This window comes from Sinocyclocheilus rhinocerous, unplaced genomic scaffold (assembly GCF_001515625.1).
Source record: "Sinocyclocheilus rhinocerous isolate Xijiao unplaced genomic scaffold, SAMN03320098_v1.1 scaffold617, whole genome shotgun sequence".
NCBI lineage: Eukaryota > Metazoa > Chordata > Actinopteri > Cypriniformes > Cyprinidae > Sinocyclocheilus > Sinocyclocheilus rhinocerous.
Window position 1 is genome coordinate 326,157 of NW_015632743.1, and position 5,645 is coordinate 331,801.

A 5,645-nucleotide genomic window follows, 5' to 3' on the forward strand; every position below is an offset into this window, starting at 1 on the left:
ATAATGGCAGTGGGCGGTTGTTTCTGTTCAACAGTCCAAAAGAAGTCCAATAAAGCGCATCCATCCATCATAAAAAGTGCCTCACACGGCTCCGGGGGAATAAAGGCCTCCTGAAGCGAATCAATGCGTTTTTATAAGAAACATATCCATATTTAAAATGTTATAACCACTTTTTTGTAGCTTGAGCTAACTGTTGTACGCGGAAGCCGTTCAGGTGGATGACGTAGGACGTAGGCGTAGCATAAGGTCCAGTGAGAATATGCTAGTCTCGCGAAAACCAACATTTGTTTACAGGAGCAAAGGCATTATTATTATTATTGAAAACAATGGACATAGTTCACTACTAGGTAGAAAGACTAAGATTTTATTTTATTTATTTTTTACCTCATTTTACTGGGCCTTCATTGCAGTCCATAATTTTCTCACTGCACATTTTGACCAACTGGAGGTGTCTCTAGCGTCACAGGAGCCATTTTGTTTACTATCGTTGCGACTTGTTTGTCCACATCCACTTGTGATATGTCCTTCATCTCACGAAGAAGCTTTTTCAACATAAAATCATACATATTAAGCTATTGTTTTACTCCCACATGGAAATTCTTTGATGATGTCTCTTGTAGAGTGAGATGTTATGTATGTCCTCCTGTAGGCTCTAGGCAGCATTTTTTCCAGCAGTTCCATGTCAGGACGGGACTTCTGTGCTTCCTCTACCATGGTATTAACATGCTCCATGATATTCATCTCATTTTCTGCATCACCCTCTTCATCCTACAATAAATTAAATAACTGGCACAAACACTTAAAGGCAGAGTAAGTTATTTCTGGTAGCCAATGTTGATATTTGAAATCACCAAAACAAACACGCCCCTACCCCAAAAGGGTCTTGCCCCTATTTTGATAGCTCCGCCCCACATATACGTACGCAACCCAGGCAACGATCAGTTCTGTGAAACAAAGCAAAACCAATGTTACACCGTGTCTACGGACGTGAGCAGCGCGGCGCAACAAATCCCGGGTTCTATTTATGACGTGCTGACACACATTTCAAATGGTTTTCAACGGTCGTTTGATCGCGTCCGGTGTAGGCAGACTTTAGCTGTTGTAGGCACGGTGTTACTCACCTATTGAGAAGAAACAAAGCAACCTCGGTGTCCGATCGCAGGCCTCCGCTCCTTGAGTTCTCTCCAGCGCTGGAAAGCTGATCCGATATTTACACGGGTCCTACTTCTTGCCTTATCGTTCCGCAGACGTTTTCCTCTTTTGTTTTTTATCCGCCATCTCTATCTTTCTGTCGCTCGGCTCGGCTAATGTCCGTCCCATGCACTGAAAGCTCTCTCCTCCACATCACGAGTAGACACGTCCCTTATTGCTGATTGGCTACAAGTTTGTTTTGCTATTCGGCCCGAATCAGTTTTCTAAAGTGTTTTTGAAAAATCACATACCCTGCCTTTAAACATGGCTGTCCATATTTTCAGACTACACACTCTAGTCTAGAATAAATAGACATACAGGTATATATGGCCTTTCAGAAGGTATCATGATAATAAATGCTCAATGACAAGGAACAGTAAAACAGTACATTTCAGGGCACCATAATGTTTGGAACAAAATGATTTGTGAACTGTTTGATTACAAATCTAAAACTGAACTTCCGTCTGCTTGCCACCAGAGGTCGCCCTCCCTTTATATTGACTCTCACACCACACTGACTGTTACACATCACCCTGGACTACATTTCCCATGCTCCATTGCACTAATCACAAGCTCACCTGAAACCAATCACACACAGCTGCTACCTATAACACACACTATATAAATCGGTCTCACACCACCATTCAAGGCCGAGTATTGTTTAGCACTTATCACTGTTCGTTGATAGCTACTTTACGGAGCCTGTTTTATTGATTTCCTGTTTCATAGTCTAGCCTAATCCTGTCATAGTTTTGCCTTGCCTGTTTTCCCGGCAAAGTTTCCTTACTTTAGCAAAGGAAAACCAGTCTCCTCTTGGCTTATATCGAAATCCTCCTACATATTTCTTTACAAATCCTCGTTTTGTACTTCTTATTCATGACCACTGTTTTGTTTTGTTCTCTCCTCTCTGCTTCTGCGTTCGATTCGCTACTGGAGGCTTTTATTCACCCCCCGGAGCTGTGTGAGGCATTATGTTGAACAGAAACAACCGCTGAAAACAGTATTAAAACCGTGTGAGAGATCCACACGCGCACACACACGGCAATCCAGACAAAGGCAAGTGCATTAATTGTATCTTTGCTCACAGAATGATCCACAAAATATATGTACAAGAGGCATAGCATCTGGGTATGCAGGGTATGCACGTGCAAATGGGTCCGGGCTGATTGGGGGCCGCCGAAGGGGACTATTTAGGCTAATTAAAACGAGGGAACAAATTCTTAATTTGTGGCCTAAATAAATAAATAAACAAATATATTGTCTGCATGTTATGTGCAGGGCTCTGTAATTTCTTGTGTGCATTTGTTATATTGCTGTCGTAGAACTTCGTCATTCTTTAAAATTATGTGCAAATAAAATAATAATTAATAATAAAAAAAAACCTGTATGAGGTTGGAAGCTAGCCAGTTGAAAAGACTGTATCACAACTAGCTTCAGCAACACTTGCACCGTTTTAATTCTCTTTTTTTCATTTTAATTATCTTTTATTGTAAGACTATCGAAAGTAGCCATTCTTTCCATTGATAGTACACAAAGCCTTAAAGGGATAGTTCACCCAAAAATAAAAATTTGATGTTTATCTGCTTACCCCCAGGGCATCCAAGATGTAGGTGACTTTGTTTCTTCAGTAGAACACAAACGAAGATTTTTAAGTCAAACCATTGCAGTCTGTCAGTCTTATAATGCAAGTGGATGGGAATCACGGCTTTGAGAGTCATTCACACCACCATTCAATGCTGAGTATTGTTCAGCAATTATCGCTCACCTAGGGATAGCTACGGAGCCCTTCCAAGTTCATGAGTCTAACCTTGTTCATAGTCTGTTTTCCCGTGTCTTGATCCTAGCCTGTTATCTCGTCCTGTCTGATTTCTGCCTGCCCTGAAGTTTATAGCCTGTCTTGGATTTACCCTTTGCCTTGCTGATTCGGACTGTGTTTGCACCTCGATTGGATTATTGCTTGTTTTGGATTCCTCTTTTGTCTTGCCCTCTACATATCTGTTTGCTGGTGTCCGACTCTTGCCTGTGTTGACCCTGCCTGTAAATAAAAGCTTGCATATGGATCCGCATGCCTCTCGTCTCATCGGCTCCATTACAGAAACTATGGAATACAGAGGAATAATCGAGAAAAACGTCTTTGTCCCAAACATTATGGAGGGCACTGTACATTGTCTATTCTACGTTATCAAGTACAACTCTTCGTCTTGTAATTGTGTGACATGGGACTGCCTCTGCTGTACGTTTTCTACTGGAGCCTGGAACTCCAAACTTTGCTTTCATCCGCTCTACTTCCTCATTATGGATAAGGGCAATTGTCTCTTTTTTGAATTTATTTTTCAAGGACTCAAGCAGTCCATCCTGACAATGAGTAAAAATGAAAGTACTTGTTTTGTGGCTTGCATAATGTAAACTGAAGGCAAAAAAAATAAAAAATAAACTGTATAGTTTATATCAGAAAAATAGAAAGAGAAAACTTAGTACTTAAAAACTTACATAACCCAATCCAAAGTTTTCTTTTAGGCAGGGAAACAGTAGACAATGGTTCAACATACTGTTGATGGGATGGATACCTGAAAATACAACAAAAATGTATAATGTTACCTTCTTTTTCAGGAGATAATGCCAGAATTTAGTTAAACTTACATTAACTCTTAAATATTTAAACAATTTTAGTGTACTCACTTACATGGTTCTGATTTTCAAAAAGACTTTGAATTAGAATTGTTCTCAGTTTAGACTTTTTGGGACATTTGAGAACAGGGTCTCTTCTCTCCAGTGCAGCCATCAATATTGGAGGAAAGGAAAAACCTGAAAATTGGCCTACATCGGAGCTGGTCAAACTTACAAGTTCTGGCAAAGGCTTAAAGTAAACAAAAACTAGAATAATATTATTGGCAACAAGTCACAGAAGGTTTTTGATTTGTAAATGTTAAAATTTAAAGCTTAACAGAGAACTGCTATTTTTTTATGTTTTTTGTAAATTCAAACTTACTCATGTGTAGTGCTCCCTTTAATTTTATGAAGCAGGTTCATAAAAATTGTCTGCTTTCTGATAACAGGTATTAGTCATCTGCCATTAGTTCTGATATTACTTCTAAAGTTTGTCTATTGATCTCATGTTCTGGAGAAAGAGCAAAAACAATTCTAGTGTGAGAAACACTGAATTCTGGCAAAAAACAACTATAATAATAAATATAACTGCAAGCAGTGATTACTGGGGTTCAAGCAGTTTAAGGGATTTATTGAATCTAAGCTGTTAGGAAATAGGCCTTGCAAAAATTTTGGGCTGACATCACAATAGATCCATTACGAAGAAAATTGTAACACACACATACACAATCTGAAATGAAAGTGTTAAAGTATAATACTTAATAGACAGTAAGCATACTTAGACACAGACACACACACACACACATTTTGTTGTAGATATAGAGATTTTAGGTAAATGATAGGTAACAAAATGCTTACTGCAAGCCTTCTCTTTATAACACAATTTTCAGGTCTCAATGAAATCATAATGTGGTTTAATTGTAAATTGTGATTTCTTAATGTAAATGAAGTGGTGCACTTTGAAAAAATGTTATTTTAAATGTTATAACAGTGATTTCATAATGTCTAAATATAAATCCAAAAGCAAAACCTGTGAAAAGTACTATATTAGTGAGTTGAATGAGCTCATTAGTGGTCCTCTGCTGCCTTCTAGTGGTTATTATTGCAATTTCATGGAGTTTAACATAGAGATATACTGTTTTTATCCTTTATAACTATTATAGTGACAATTTTTGTCCAATCTATATAGAAGTTTGCATGCTTGTTTAGAACGTTATGATGCATGAATGGACTTAGTTTTGTGGCGTTTTAAGTTTTCTTTTAGGAATTATATGCCTTTGGGTACAGTATTGTTCAGAATGAGGAGATCTATCATATAGATTCAGAGTAAATGTGAATATATGAACATTTTTGTGCAATTAGATGTCATTTACCACCGAAACGTTGTTTTTTGAAGCCTTTTTGACTCTTATAGCGCCACCTATGGTCCGATCCCCATGAAACTTTGCATGCTTGTTAAGAATCATCTGTCCAGTGTTGGGCAAGTTACTCTGAAAACGTAATCAAATTACTGATTACTGATTACTCCTTTTAAAAGTAATCACGTTACTGTTCTGATTACTTGCATTAGCATCAACATTCACAGAACACTGTTATTTTTAACTAAAGCAAGCGGCTGCTGCCTGCATGGTTTGGCATGGCAGAATGCCAGCAAAGAGCGCTGCATTTATAATCTCTAAAAGACATTTCAGTTCATCGCAATCTCACAAATCTCTGTTATAACACAATAAATATATGCATAATGAATCTTTCATAATGTCTACAATTCGTGTGTTATAATGAGAGGATTCGTGAGCACGCAAATACGCTGCAAACACTTGTATAGCCTAAATAGAAACTCTGCATAC